The 16,363-nt window shown below is 43.3% G+C and overlaps 1 protein-coding gene across 7 annotated transcripts in view; it reads right to left on the bottom strand.

Moving 5' to 3' along the window:
• Positions 1-16,363, bottom strand: part of FOXP1 (forkhead box P1) — a 595,386-nt gene that overhangs the window by 259,986 nt on the left and 319,037 nt on the right. Inside the window, exon 6 of one of the 7 annotated variants that reach the window (XM_057705385.1) lies at positions 15,171-15,218. The exons of the other annotated variants lie outside the window; for them this stretch is intronic. The gene's annotated coding sequence lies outside the window, so the exon portion shown is untranslated. The remainder of the gene's footprint in view (positions 1-15,170; positions 15,219-16,363) is intronic. 7 annotated transcript variants of the gene reach the window in all.

The following is a 16,363-nucleotide window of genomic DNA, read 5'->3' as shown; positions in this document are numbered from 1 at the left end:
TTACAAAATGAATACAGAAAACAGAATTCCAAAAAAAAATGGTTTCAAAGTTCTTTCAAGAAAAAGAGTGGACTTCCTAGGTGGCGCAGTGGTTAAGAATCCATCTGCCAGTGGAGGGGACACGGGCTCGAGCCCTGCTCTGGGAAGATTCCACATGTGGCGGAGCTATTGAGCCTGTGCGCCACAACTGCTGAGCCCATGTGCCGCAACTATTGAAGCCCACATGCCTAGAGCCTGTGCTCCGTAACAAGAGAAGCCACTACAATGAGGAGCCTGTGCACCACAATGAAGAGTAGTCCCCGCTTGCTGAAACTAGAGAAAGCCAGTGTGCAGCAACGAAGACCCAATGCAGCCAATAAATAAATAAATAATAAATAAATAAATACAATTTATTAAAAAAAAAGAAAACAAAACAAAACAGAGCCTCTGACAGCACTCTGAAGGAGAGGGATCCAAGGATGCAGAAGTCCACAGCCTACCAAGGTGGAAATAAACATGAGAACATGAGCTAGATTTTACAGACTGTACCCCCCAACTGATTCCTGCAGACACCATGAAGGACAAGAGAGGATGAGGATGTGTACCTTTTTGGAACACAACAAGGAGGGTAGCTAAAAAGAAAAAATGTTTAGAATACATAAACACAGGATCAGAAAGATAATTTAAGACCTTGGTACATCAGTGTTCCTTTCAGCCCAAGTCAAATATCATTACGCGACAGAGAATTTCTGCCCTTTCCCCGGGGGTTCCTGTTCCGCACATTCTCTGCGATTGCAGTTCTTATCTTGGATGTTAGAGCTGTTACTAGTCTTAGCCTTTATACAACCGTTACTGACCTTTAGTGGTACAAGCTTGCTTCCAGAGTGTTCAGTAGTGCTATTTCCTGCATATCAATGTGGAGAGATGGAGACAGAAGGGTCTCCCTCTAATTACAAGTTCTCAAAATACCTTTCACACGTATAACTGAATCGATACCAAAAAAAAATTTTTTTTTTAATTTAAAAGGCTTGAACTATTAAATCAAAAAACAAAAAATCTTTTTGGACAACTGCAAGGTTTGCCAAATGCTCTTAAGGCCAAATACCTCAAAACACAACACAGTAAAAGGAGACGAACCATTCATCATATTCCAACTCTAAATTAATCCAATAAGCACACCTCACTTTCTGCATCTGAGACCACCTGGCAAAACAGACAACCCAGGAGGTCCCAAGGCTGTTTTTTAAGAACCTTGCAGAAGAACTGACAGCAATAGCCTAAGAGGAGTGGGGGTTGGCGGGGCAGAGCTGCTCTTCAAAACCTTAGAGTTGCAAGTTGCACTGCCTATAAAAAGTTTTGCAGCCCCAAGGACACCCCCAGGAACAGCTGTTTGCTTCTGTTTACAAGATGATTTGCTGGTGGGTGAGGCTGGTGGCTCTCTACTCTGAGGGGTCTATGAAGAACTGTTCAGTACAGATGAGTTGAAGGCATTTTCCTCCCCAGTTATGTAAAGGATACAATGTACCATTAACATGATTCCCCTGTGAAGTTCAAAGAGTCGATGTTAAGGCCAACTGGGGTAGGGTGATTGAAAGCGGAAGCAGTGTATGGAAAATTTCAAGCAATAATCATCACCAGGAGCCAGTGGCCCAGAGATATAAACACCCTAAAAACCAATTGATACTAATGAAGTTGCAGCTTCAAGGGAGACGAGGGCAGAGAGGGACAGGTGAACAATTTCAGCACTTAACATGGAAGTGGGCACATTTCGTACTGGGGACTGATCTTTGCCAGGCCCCAGTCTTCCTATAGTCATCTCACATCTAATGCCCTGTCCCTTGACTTCTTAAGGATCAAAAAGTAAGGTGAGAAAATATCCCACTTGAGTGCCTGTTTTAATGGACGAGGTGACAGCTATAATTCCCATATGCTCATTCCAGTGAAAGCGTCCATCTATTCTCATAGGGGAAAAATCTTAGAAAAGACTGCAGATCAAGCTTCCCTGGGTTTTTAAGAACTGGAATGGATGTTTAGAGGAAAAAAACCTTTTAAATGTGTAGCTCACTTTTCCACAGGGTTATTGAATATTTACAATTAAAATCATGTTTCCCCTAAATCACCTGTACAGGAAATAGGATGGGGAGATTTCATGACCCTTTAATGGCTACTGATTATGAATCCTCTTAAAAAAAAACAAAAGAGTCTTTTTATAAGACAAACAACATAGCTCCAATCCAGCGATCACTGACTTCACTTAGGTTGAAATTATTTATGACACTTCCTTCCTGTCTACACAGTGAACAAGCTTTCCGAAGGCAGGGAGCCCACCGTGCCTAATGACACAGGTTTCTGGCTTCCCTGGTGGTTCAGTGGTTGGGGATCCATCTGCCAATGCAGGGGACACGGGTTCGAGCCCTGGGCCAGGAGGATCCCACACGCTGAGGAGCAACTGGGCCCGTGTGCCACAACTACTGAGCCTGCGCTCTAGAGCCCGTGTGCCACAACTACTGAGCCCACACGCTGCAACTACTGAAGCCCGAGCCCGTGCGCCTAGAGCCTGTGCTCTGCAACAAGAGGAGCCACTGTGATGAGAAGCCTGCGCACCACAACAAAGAGCAGCCCCTGCTTGCTACAACTAGAGAAAGCCCGCACGCAGCAACGAAGACCCAATGCAGCCCCCCAAAATAAATAAAAATAATAAAAAATAAATCTTAAAAAAAAATGACACGGGTTCCTAGTCAACATTTGTTGAATAATGTACACTCATAGAGTGCTGTCTCTGTCTTAAACATACAACTATATGTACACTTTGGGTTTTTTTTAATACATCTTCACTGGAGTATAATTGCTTTACAATGTTGTGTTAGCTTCTGCTGTACAACAAAGTGAATCAGCTCTATGTATACATATATCCCCATAACCCCTCCGTCTTGAGCCCCCCCCCCACCCTTCCTATCCCAGGCAGGATATACCTGCACTAGGTAAAGAATATATATCAGAGCGTATCAAAGAGACAAACGCATCTAATAAGACAAATGCCCCCAGAGGAGCCTAGGGTACCAGGACCCCACGTACCAGCTCGTGCAGGTTATCAAGGCCCAGCATAGAGAGCCATCTGGAACATTCAAGGAACCACATTCTCTTTTCTCTGATGACCTGTGCTAACAGAATCATTAGAGTAGATGAGCCAAGAGCCACCGGCATCAGGGGCACTCGCTGGGTGTGGAAACACTTTGCAAGTCCAAGTTCCCTGAAACAGTTGCGTAAGTGTGATATCTCCAATGCGATTAGGAAGATTAAGGTATTGAAACAACCAAAGGAATTATTTCCTTAGTGCCTTCCACGTAGAGATACTGCTCTGTGCGGCTGCACCCCCGAACGTTTCCTGAGCCTCTGCCGCAGGCCAGGTCCTCTGTGGAAGCACGCTCACTGCAGCTCTCTATCCACTTGGGGATAAATCTTTGCCTCCTCCCCTCCACCTGTCTACTAGTCCTCAGGTACTGAGAGGCAGGATGTACACACTGAACTGTGCTGTCTCATAGAAACATGAGACCCACAAATGCAAGCCACGCGTGCAATTTAAACATATCTACTCGCCACATTTAAAACAGTAAAGACGAACAGTGGGAGTTACTTTGAAAAATATGCTTCATTTAACCTAATAGAGCCAAAATATTTTAATTTCAACATACAAGCAATATAGAAGTAGTGAGAGCGTTTACATTCTTCTTCTTTTTTTTTTTTTAACCTAAGCCTTTGAACTCCAGTGTGTACTTTATGCATAAGGCACATCAGCTCTGGCTAGCCACCCTTTAAGGGCTCAGCTGCCACTTGTGGCTAGTGTCTCCCGTACTGGACAGTGCAGGCCCACGAGCATGTCAAGATTCTGGAAGAGTTTCTGAATGTAAGGCGAAAGGATGCCATCCACACCGTTATCACTTCAGATGCCTGAAATGGGACTGCTGAGATTCGGGGCAGAGGGACGGTGCTGGGAGAGGAGGGTTAGGACAAGGAAGTGGAGAGTTTCCTTGAAAAGGTCCCACTGCTTTCTGTACATGTGGCCTGCAACACAGATAAGGAAGGCTACACGCGTCCACGGGGACACAGGCAAGAAGCTACAGAGCCACGTATCTGTAAATTCTACAGCTGATATTCATTCTGTCACCTGTCAAGATAAAAGTGAAAAGGACTTCAATCACAGGGAAGGAAGCAGCACAGCATTTTCCTCCCCCAAGGAAAAAAAAAAAGAATTTAACAATATTCTAGTTTGTATTTGGGGGGGGGGGGGGGGAGGTGTGAAGGGAAATTGGCTTCCTGCCAGGAACTGACATCACACTGTGACTGAGAAATTAGGAGATGTCTCAGTTATTTAGAGCACACATTTAAAGTCTAAATGCCCAAAATATAAGATAAATAAGAAAGGCCTTAAATACCATAGGCACTCAAAAATAAGTTAACTGTCTTAGGAACACACAATGCTCTCAAGGAATACAACTCAGTGGGGAACATCCAGTGGTGATTCAGTGAGCAAGGACTCTGCAGGCAGATGCGCTTGGGTTTGGAGTTCAGTTTGGTCACTTCCTACCTGTGTAAGCAAGTTATTTAATCTGAGTGAAGGTCAGTCTTCTCACCAGTAAGTAGGGACAAATAAGAGTTACCTTGTCAGGCCTCTTTGCAAATGAAACACGTAAAGTGTTAGCTGCAGCTGTTCAAGAAATGTATGTCTAAAACACACTTAAGATATAGTGACATAGTATATACTTACGCACACACTACATAGTAACACTATATATTATAATAGAGCGTATGTGTGTATCTAGAGTGAAAACCAGGATTGAAGTACAGTGGCCAGGAGTGAGCACCCTGGACTTCTCCTGAAGGAGGACAAGTCCTGGTTCCAGCCCTACAGCTGTAGGACCTGGGGCTGCGTCTGCATCACAGTGGCCACATCTGAAAAATGAGACCAACACTACAAATAATCAGTGCTGCAGAGGGTCTGGAGAAAAGGGAACCCTCCTACACTGCTGGTGGGAATGTCAACTGGTGCAGCCATTATGGAAAGCAATAAGGGATTTCCTTTAAAAAACTAAGAACAGAGAAAGCATATGATCCAGCAATCCCACTCTTATGCACATATCCGGAAAAAGATGAAAGCTGTGATTCGAAAAGATATATGCACCCCTATGTTCACTGCAGTGCTATTTACAATAGCCAAGACATGGAAGCAACTCAAAGCTCCATCAACAAATGAATGGATAAAGAAGATGTGGTACACATATACAATGGAATATTACTCGGCCATAAAAAAGAATGAAATCATGCCATTTGCAGCAACATGGATGGACCCAGAAATTATGCTACTCAGTGAAGGAAGTCAGACAAAGACAAATATTACATGCTATCACTTAAATGTGGAATTGAAAAAATACTACAAATGAGCTTATTTACAAGACAGAAACAGACTCTCAGACATAGAAAACAAACTTATGGTTACCAAAGTGTAAGTGGCGGGGGGTGATAAATTGGGAGTACGAGATCTACAGATGCACACTACTATATATAAAATAGATAAACAATAAGGATTTACTGTATAGCACAGGGAACTACACTGAGTATCTTGTAACAAACTATAACGGAAAAGGATTTTAAAAAAGAATACAGACATATACATATGTGTGTATAACAGAATCACTTTGCTGTATACCTGAAAAGAACATAATATGGCAAATCAACTATACTTCAATTAAAAAATAAAAAAAAAGATGAAACTAATAGTGCCTCCCTGGAAGAGCTGTTGGGAGAATTCAACAGCATCACCTATGACAACCACTTAGCACTGTGCCTAGCCCATCGCCGGTGCTTCATACCTTCTGGTTATTATAGCATTATAGGCAATCATCAGTAACCTGGGCTGAAGTGCTCCCCACCGAGGACTGCCGCTTCCTAACTACAAACCCTTGGCAATAACCTGGGCTGAAATGCTCCCCACCGAGGACTGCTGCTTCCTAACTACAAACGCTTGGGAGCGGCTCCCATCTGGGGGAGGGGCCAGAGGAAGGACGGATAGATGGGGTTTACCATCGAAATACCATCAGGTATATTTAAGATCTTTATTTCAGAACGACTTCTCTTCCTCGTTTTCTCATTTGATGCCCACAAGCCCACAGGAGTAAGCAGACTGTTTTCAATCAGGAACAACACCGTGAACACCTACTACGTGCCAGGCACAATTCCAAGCACTGGAAGTTCAGATAAATATCCCTGGCCTTCAAGGAGCTTGTGTTCTTGTGGTACTTCATTCTTGGTTTACTCACCTTCCTAAAAATAGGAAGTTTCACAGCAGGACTGTCTGCTTAGTTAGGGGCTTGGTTTGAACAAAGAAAATCTAGTCTCTATTATTTAAAACAATGAAAAAGTTCTACAGTATTACACAAAATCGTATCTCCTTTTCCCTGTCTCCCTAAATTATAATGAAATTATAATGAAAAAGGGATCCCATTTTGTAAAAATACAATATTGGATACAGAATGATAGACGCACACAAGTATGTTTACAAGAACTTTATACATCTTTGCATCCTACGGTAATTTTGAAATCATATAAAGGGGAGGGAGGGGAGAGAGGGGAGGAAAAAGCCCTTAAAGGTTTATACTTTTCATTAAGTTGGAATCGTTTTGAAACAAACAGCCTGACATCATAGCAACAGTGTGGCAGCATCTGCTTCACTCAAAAACTGGGAGAGGAGACATTCACCTCCATCAAGACTTCCCAAAGTGAGGCAAAAATTCCCTACTGTCACTGCTACCAGGCCAAGGAAGCCCCGTGTGCCTTTGGCCTTGGCAGTACCTGCCTGCTAGGATACTAGCAAAGCAGCCTCCCGACAGAGAACGGCTTGGGGAAGGGATGCACATCAACGGGCAAAACTCTGGGCCAAGGGGCACGAGACTGGAAACCCTCGGAAAGGAAGGGCCAGACTTTTAGTGCCAAGACGTGAGAATGGACACAGCCTACTTCTCTTTTTTAATACTCTCCCATTTGTCAAGTAGCCTGCAGGAGAGTTAAGCAGTGTGAACTATTTTTAGGCCTCTGACCCTCTTAAAAAGCCAGAGCTAAATTCAGTCCTCCGCTACACCCACTCAACTCCCACCGGCTTCAGTGCGGAGCCACGGGAGAACAGCTCACCAGTTAGGAGAGTCTCCTTATGCCCTCAGCATTCTTGGGTCCAGACGGATCTCTGGGACCATCACTGGATCGTCCGGACTCTGGAGAGCCACTCGGCAGGTCTCTGGGCTCACGGAGGGCAGCAGACGGGGGCTCCCGTTCCAAGGACATCCCTGTGCAGTTGTGAGGACTCTCACACAACTAGCTGAAACTCGTGGTTTTCTGACAATACAAGCGGGAGGTTGGGGGCGCGGGGAAGTTCCTTTTGAAAATAGCAGTCAGTCCATCTCAGAATTATTTCAAAATTATAATCTCATCTATACAAGCCCAGATTTGAAGAACTGTAGTATGTGGGATAAATTAAACCTTTTTTCCTAAGACTAGCATGGGGTAATTACAATCAGGGATCACATGAAGTTCACTGCTGTTGAACCCACCACAACTTGTGACAGTAAACTACAGTACGGTGGGCAGGAGAAAACATTTATAAATCAGAGGTCCCATGTCTGGGTTGTGGGGTGAGTGGAGAGCATTTGGCATCTCCAGTGATTTTAACAGGGGGGCTGTCATATCCCATGGAAAGGACACTTGGTCTCCCCTCACCCTCTCTAATCCTTCCTTCTTAAAGGAACACTCAGCAAGATAATGAATCCTTTAAATGTTACATCTTCTGTCCTGCATTATTGTGGTGCAGAAACTCTTCACATCAAACAGTCATCAGGACTATTACAAAGTGGGCTTATAAGAGAGGGGCTGAAAAGGAGCTGTGTGAAAAGAAGTGGAAAATTAAAGCTGAAGCAGTCGAAGAAAGGGCTTAATTTACTGGCATGTACAGTATGCAAATGAGATTACTCTCAGCTTAACTGCATCATTTATGTCCATAATAACGGCATCATCATTACAGGGCTCAAATTAAATTACACCATAATTAGCATATCAAAGTGATTGGTTAAAGTTTAAAACAAATACCCAATTTTGTTAATGAACAGCTGTAATTGTCATGTACACTTCAGTGAAAACTCTCTAAACAAATATATGTTTTAGAAGAGAGGAAGATTTTTTTTTTTCTTTTCCGGCAGACAGGTCTGTAGCAGAGGTAAATTACCTAAAAAAGAATGACATGGACTATTCTATTAATGTTAATATATGCTGATCATTTTCAGGTAATAAAGCATTCTATCAAAACAAGGCTTCGCTTAGACTCAGACACCTTCCCTGCTCCTGAATGTGACAAACCACCAGAAACCTGTTTCCACTTGCAGCTATAACAACGCGGGGTGACCTGTCTCCAACAAGCAAAGGACATGTTCAATAACATGCTATTACCACCCCCCCAACTTATTAAAAAGACATTCGTGTTCAAATCGTGCCAAGTCAAAGCTGATTTTCTCCGCATTCCAACCAAAAGACGGAAGAGTGACAGAGCCCCAAAACTTGCTGAATTTATAGGGTAGACCAGAACGCTCCTAAGTTGATGACCTGATAACCCATTATACAGCCTCTAGTTCCATGTCCCCTCATCGAATCATAGCTACACCGCAGCAGTTTCAAGCATGCAGCTGCACCAAGGAAGTTTCTGTTCTTCCATCATTAAAATAAATCAGAAGGTGCAGCTAGCTATTTTGTCAGCATTGGCTGGAATGAACATGCACGCACGTTTTAAATATGCAGAGCCATCCACAAATAATAAGCTTGTTTTCCAACCTTTTTGTTATAATAATTTCATGTCAGAAGAGCTTCTACACAAAAATCAATAATCTTTAGGCTTACGTGTTAAAAAAAGCTCTCTGCCTAAGATTCTCCCTATTTCTTTACGACGTACCCCATATGTTCTCCAATTTATCTGTGAGGGTAACCATCCACTGTGATATACAGCAAGGCAAGCCAAAATATGTTTTTCCCAAAAAGAAAAAAAAAAAAGCACTTTCAAATATACTTAACAAGCAAATTGAATGTCTTATTAAAATCGTATTATCTAAACAGTGTTCAAAAATTTAAAGAAAGTAGCTTTTCATTTTATTCATCGAGGAATCCATTAAAGCTTAGGCTCTGAAGTAGTATGTAAATTATGTGCCTTTCAAGGTAGAGCTAGGGCAAATTCACTCCATCAACTAATGATGAACCTCATTATGTGCAGGGAGGATTCATAATGAGGAAAGAGCCACCGCTATTCCATGTTCTAACATAAATCCCTGTAAAATTTGAATATCTCCCTGTCTAATTAAAGGCTACTAATTCCAATCACCCCCTCCTTGGCCCCAAAGTAAAAATAAACCTCTTTAAAAGCACAGACTACCGTTATATTTCTAAAGCAGCCCTCGATTCTGTTTGGACTCAGAACCTTCCACTCAGATATGTTTTACGACAAGCATAATTAGGAGCTTTCTAAGATACAAACTTTGAGGCTGTTCAAGCTCATTTTAGTTAAATGCACTGGATTTCTGTTTTTCAAAGAGCTTCACCTTGACCGGGGCTACAGTGCACACACAGAGATGAACCACAGCCAAGAAAGCAGCAGGAATGTGCGAGCAACGGAATAACGTGAAATAAAATTCTCAGCACTCGAGTTCCATGCTGAAGCGGAGATGCTCAGAAAAAGCCACGCAGTCGTGGCATGAACCCGAGATTGCATTTGGACGGGGATGTATTCAAATATGCTTGGGAACGATGTACTTGATTCTGGAACAAACTGCTCACTTTTAATGCGGTTTGAACTAATGAACAAGCACAGCCCAGCCTCTCACAAGCCAAAGAACTATTTCCTCTTCTAATCACTGACTCTGATTTTTTTTTTTAAACTGAAAACTATAGAATGCAAACCCAACACTGCCAAACATATTTATTATGATTAATAGCCTGTAATATCCCTCAGTAAGGCTTAATTTGCTCTTGGTTTTCATTATGAATCTGCACACTCTACTCCAGTCCCTTTTTCAGGTGGAGATGAATTTCCTGTGGTCTGTACTCCTTCTATTGTATTGCCACCCAGCAAGGCACAATTAGTTAAAAACAGCCAACCTCCACCTTGGCGCTAACAGAGCACCAGATTACGCAAAATGAGAGAACACAATCATTGAGAAATAAGTGAAGGTGTCCAGGGAATTAAAGCAATCAGACCAAAAAAAAAAAAAGTGTGTATGACAGTCACCTAAACACTCACACCTTTACATTAAAATTCCAAAGAAAAGAAAGAAAGAAAGAAAGAAAGAAAAAAAAACCCAGCTCCTTTATTTACTGTTAATAAACTGGATGTAGAAGCCAACCAGAAAATCTTATTTGCTGTCATGGATCCAAGTATCCCCAAATGTCTGAACCTCGGTTTGGCAATGCAACGTACACACATCGGTGACATCAAGTGTAGAATTTCAGGAGCTACAGAGTCCATTCTAACCAAAGATGCTGCTGCTTCTTTAAGTTGCATAAAAATAAACTCCACTACATAAAAACTGCCACAGTGCGTGCTCTCTCGTCCCTCAGCTCCAGGCATGGTCTCCCTGCCACCCCCCTTTTAGGTCAGCCACTCATGCATTAAGGAAGACATCCCTCCCAAAATAACTTGGCCCTCCCCCGAAGCACAGAGTTAAGCAACCTACCTTTGTTCTGGAGTTGCAGATAATAACAGGCGAGCCTCAAGACCATGAGGATTTGGGAAAGATCAGGAGAGTTGAAGGGGGAAAAAAAAAAAGAGGAAAAAGAAGAAGAAGAAAGAAACACCACAAGTAGAGAAGAATTAGAAGAAACAACGGGAAAAGCCTTCTCGTGAAACTGTTGTGGCTGCCACACGATCGGGGTGTCTTCACCAGTGTTTACACCAGTGAGTACACCTCAGCTCCATCTCATTCACAACTGGTGGCATTTTTTTTCCCCCGAATCCATGCATGACAATTAAAAGCAACTGCACCTCTCCGTTTGGGAGGGGGACCACAAAAGACCTCTGCAATATTTCTTTACAATGTCTATATCACTGATGAGCATTAGTTTGAGTGACAAAGGTCCCAGGCTAAATCAACATTCTTACCTTAATGTTCCTAGTAAAAGGCTCCGGGAAACATAACTCATGAGACATGTATGCAAAGATATGTCTCAAGGAATTAATCCACAGCCCTCAGATGAAGTGAGAGAGGAAAAAAAAAAAAAAAAAGAAAGAAAGAAAAAAGAAAAAGGGAAAAAGAAAAAAGAAAATGCAGTGGCTTATTTCCAAACAAATGCAGCTCAGCCCGGGCAGCGATGGCATAAAAACAGGTTTGCATATACAGAGCTCAGTGGCAGAAGCGAGAGTTCTGTAGGATTTATTTGACACTTATTTTCCGGGAAGCCTTTTGTGGAGTTGTACCGTTTGTTTCTTATTGTCTGAGAGGCAGTTAGGAGCTTTCTCCCGGAGGGGGCCTCTCAACCCCTGGGCTTGGCCGTCTCTAACAGGGAGGTAACCATATTAGGATGTGTATGGTAAAGTAAACAATAACATAGTTGCAATGAAATGGAATTTTTTTTTCCCAGCTAATGGTGTTGGGGTCAGCCCTGTCTTTTTAGTCATTCCCACTAATTTTGTTTCCTAGTTCAAACAGGCCCTCCTCCTCCCTCTTTTTTTTTTTTTAAGTGTTAGCTGTTTCCAAATATCTGACTGTAAATTTGCTGAGAATGTTTGCAATGTAAGAAAAAGCTTTTAACATCCAAATAAAGATCCTGCCAGTTTAATCATTAAAGGGGATGTGAATTTTCAAACCCTTGCAGATATCCAAGCCTCCTTTACTCACCTCCTCCCATGCCCCCACCCCAATCTCTCCCTGAAGGTTAAAGTTACTTGGTCATTGAAAACTACCTTCTAAATAAATCAGATTTTTAAAGAAAGAGACCGTTACCTTCATAAAAATTCCACATTCACATACTGTGGTACAGAGTGAAGAGTCTTAACCATTCATGCGCCTGAAAATTTATTACCTAGAATTTCTAGGATGGTTACTTTTACATGATAAAGCTCTTCCCCACTTCCTCCAACCCTCCTCCCCAAAGAAAAAAAAGCAAGCAAAAAATACTGTGGTCAAGTCATTCTTCAGAAATTAGCTAATCAAACAAAAAAATATTGAGAATGAGTTCCCAAGATGTTACATATGTAAGAAAAGTTCTGCAGACCTAAAGACAACAATAAAAAGTAAGGCTGCTCTCTGGCCACCTTCACTCACGGTATGAGATTCCCACCCCCTCCCCAAGCAGCGAGGGAAACATCCCTCCTCCAAGGTCAGGGTGGGCTGAGGAGGACGGCAGCGCAGATGAGGACCACAGAGAACAGATCTGGAGAGGGAGGAGCAGCTGCGAGCCAGCCTGGCCCCAACGCAGAGCGCGATTCCATGTCTTTCTCCCGGAGGTGAGAGCTGTGGCTGCTCTTGTAAGTGGTTTCCCTAAGAGATCTGCCCAAATCAGGATGTTTAAGGAGCAGCCAGCCTGCGGCGCACAAGAAGGGGAGGAGAGGCACCTCGCTGCTGCCTGCAAGAACCCCAGACACCACCCTGGCAAAACATGGGGCGTGAGCGACAGGGCACAGGCAGGGGAAGGAACGATACACGCAATTGAGGATGCCGTCGGGCTGATGGAGCAAGTACAATGCACGTGGCCCCGGTGCAACTTCCAGAGCTGAGAAAGGGAGTGCTGCCCAGCCTGGAACCCCCGGGCTGGCCTCTCAACTGCTTTACTCCTTATCAGACGCATATCATCCAGAAACTTAAAACCCCTGCAACTCATGTTTTATTAAAACATGTTTAGCATTCTTCTTAAAGATAGGTTTTAACCCCAAATACCCATGAAATTAAATCTCCTATGCCACTTATCTGCACTGCCGGGCAAAAACTAAAGTTGAGCTAAACAGAGAGATAGTAAAATCAATAAATCACACGGAACAAGTAGCAGTTCAAAAGTTCAAAGATATGATGGCCAGTTCAATGCGTCTTAGCACTTACCCAATAATAACTCGTCTCTGTCAGTCCTCATAGTATAGACAATTTCATCGGCATCATTTTCATTAGGCTGTCTCATGGAAAATTGCTAGCTATTTATGTATACGCTAAAATAAATTAGCCATTTCATCGAGCAGTGTGATTCTTATAAAATACATTAACACAATACTCGATTTTCCAGTTCGAGTAAATAAATAAATCAATACATTCAATATAGTGTGATTCTTTTATTGTGGCGCTACAGCTCTCAGCATAAGTGTTTTTATTGGGTTTATTTGTTTCAATAAAAATTGAAATGGGCCAGTGATCTCTGTGCTGGCATCTTAAAAAAAAAAAAAGAAAGAACATCTATCCAATATTTGGGAAAGTATTGTGCGGAACACTGAAACTTATAATGGTATTCAAAAATCATTTTCATTAGGATGATTATTCCGCAAACCAATCCTGATGGGAAATTTCACAAAGGGAAAGGGGGAATTCTGCCAGGTGTGAGACTCTGGCGGCGGTTCTGTGCTACAGCCCCGAGTCTGGGGGTGAGGCGTCTGAGAGACAGCAGTGCTTCGCTGAGCTGTGACCTTCTGCCTCCAATGTGCCTCCTCCCTGGACAGGGAGAAACGACAGTGGGACAAGTGCCAGATGGCCTCTTCTGTCACACCTTACGGAATGCCATTGATTGCGGCTCGGAGAAGGCCATTTACTGCAACCTCTGGGGGAAAGACTGGGGTATCATGACTGCAAGAAAGAAGAGAGCGCTGTGCTGATGCTGTAAATGAAATCAGGCCCCGGGCCTGCAAGCAGCTCTGGAAACGAAAATGGAGACACCACGGGGCGTGAGATTTTCCCCAAGTCACCAGCCCTGTAAAGATCAAAGGGGATCAGGGTGGTGGATATGGTTGTTTTCGCCTGCCCAACATCCACGCTCCTCTTCCTCTCCTAACACCAGCCTGTCTTTTCTTTGGAGAAACGCCCCGTTCCCCACTCTCCGCCCCTGTGGTTCACAGGAGGTGGATGCCTCTCCCACCTCCAGAGGGTGGAGCCATAAACCAGGTCTGACCAATCAGGGCATTCTGCTCTGCTGGCCACACTGATTGGCTGATGGATGGACATGTGTCAAGGAGAAGGATACTCAACTACTAGTATTCTGCAGGAACTACTGGGAGAGATAGAGACTACCCTTTTTCTGGGTTTTCAAAGGCTTTAAGGACACGGATTGGCTTCCCCCTCGAAGAGAAAGCTGGCTGAAAGAGGCCAGGATGCAGCTACACAGAGGTGAGCACAGGAGCAGGACAGAGTCCTAACAACGCCCAGAGAGGGCCGTCCTACTCCTGGACTTCAACTGCATGAGCTAGTGAAATTCCCTCATTTGCTTACTAGCTGGAGTTGGCTTTGGGTTATTTACAGGTACAATACAGGAACTCAAAACACACATGTGTTCTACATGTAGTTCTCCAACTCTACCATATACCTTAACCCTTATGGAAAAGCAAACCAACTAAAAACATGCAAACCAACAAGCTCTCAGAGCTAATACTCAACATGTGTAGACTTCCTGTATCCTATGTAACCAGGTCATCACCCACATATTCTTTTCTGCTAACACTAGACAGAGGCGGGAGACTAAGTCAGGACCCACAGTCAGAAAGAACTCAAGATGATCTCAAAGCAAACTAAACTAGAGATCTCAAACAATCCAGTATGAGCTCTTATACAGACTTAACGTTTCTTCTCTAGGCCCCTGGTGGCAGTGGTTCACGTCAGGGATGGACCAACCCACCTGTTTAGGTGAACAGCCAGTTGACTCACACAACAGACCTCACATCTCCTGATCTGACTCAAGGACAAGGGATGAGATCTGGTCCTTTCATCTGCTGACAGGAAGTTGTGTTGGGGGGCGGGGGCAGAGCGGAGCGGTCCTTAGTCACTGATCACAAATAACCAGGGGGGAGGTCAGGAAGGAGGAAGGGCTGCATGGGTCCTTGAAGACAAGCCAACATAAACCTGCTGGCCCTAATACTTTCGGAATCCCCTGCACAGATCCACTGACACTCATAAAAATTTCCACCCGGTTCACCACAGTCTTACCTTCAGCCTACCAAAGTCTCAGTCTGCTGGACAAACTGTAAAATTATTCTAGGAGACATAAATATAGGAAACGTGTTAAAGCTAACTTTCTCTACATGACATTGACAGGAGGGAAGGAAAGGTGACAAATTCATTAATCATCATTTAGTTTTACTCCCATGGTGATGGTGGTTTTTTAATCATTGTCAAAACTACCACTTACTGAATACCTAACTGAAGTAGAAGACATCATATCTGTCCTGGAATTCTTAATATCTTTCCCATTTCACAGGTATGGCAAACTGAGACTCAGGTTAAAGCATTTACACAAGGTCACAAAATGAGTAACAGGCAGAGAGAGATTTCAATTCAGGTTAGTCAGTGTCCAAAATCCATGAGCCACTTTATTCCTGTCTCCTCCTTTTCTCTTTCTCATGCATTTAATTTTTCATTATAAGGTGCCATTAATTCTGAAATCCCGAACGCCTAATACCAACTCCGCATCTAGAAGAAGAGATAACCAGTAAAAACACAAACATGTACTCATAAAATTTACCACAGTCTAGGAAGGAAATAGTCATGAGTCAAGGATGATAAAATAATGGCAGGGTTTGAGGGAACCGATTTAAATAGGGTGAACAGAATAAGCGACATTTAAGCCAGGGTGTAAGGGGCGAGGTCCTGCCTGCCGGCTTGGCTTTTGGCCTCGGCTCCAGCCCAGGCAGACGGGCAGACCAGAGCCATGGTTTCCTCCATGGGCAGAACTCCCCACATCAGTAGAGACAACCTGTCTTGGGACTAGCAACCACAGGAACACAAAGAATAACAACAAAAAGCGAAGCTCCCCATAACCTTTTTCTTAAAATGCCCACGGCTGTACTAATCAATTTACATGCACTTTCTCCTTAAATCTTTAAAATAACCCTACATACGTGGGAGAAAAGGGAACCCTCCTGCACTGTTGGTGGGAATGTAAGTTGGTGTAGCCACTAAGGAGAATAGTATGCAGGTTCCTTAGAAAACTAAAAATAGAGCTACATTATGACACAGCAATCCCACCTACTGGGCACATACCCTGAGAAAACCATACTTCAAAAAGACACATGTACCCCAATGTTCACTGCAGCACTATTTATAACAGCCAGGACATGGAAGCAACCTAAATGTCCACCAACAAGATGCATGGATAAAGAAGATGTGGCACATATATACCG

This window comes from Hippopotamus amphibius, chromosome 13 (assembly GCF_030028045.1).
Source record: "Hippopotamus amphibius kiboko isolate mHipAmp2 chromosome 13, mHipAmp2.hap2, whole genome shotgun sequence".
In the NCBI taxonomy this organism is placed as follows: domain Eukaryota; kingdom Metazoa; phylum Chordata; class Mammalia; order Artiodactyla; family Hippopotamidae; genus Hippopotamus; species Hippopotamus amphibius.
Note: the sequence above shows the minus strand (reverse complement) of the source record. Positions and strands in the feature narration are given on the sequence as shown.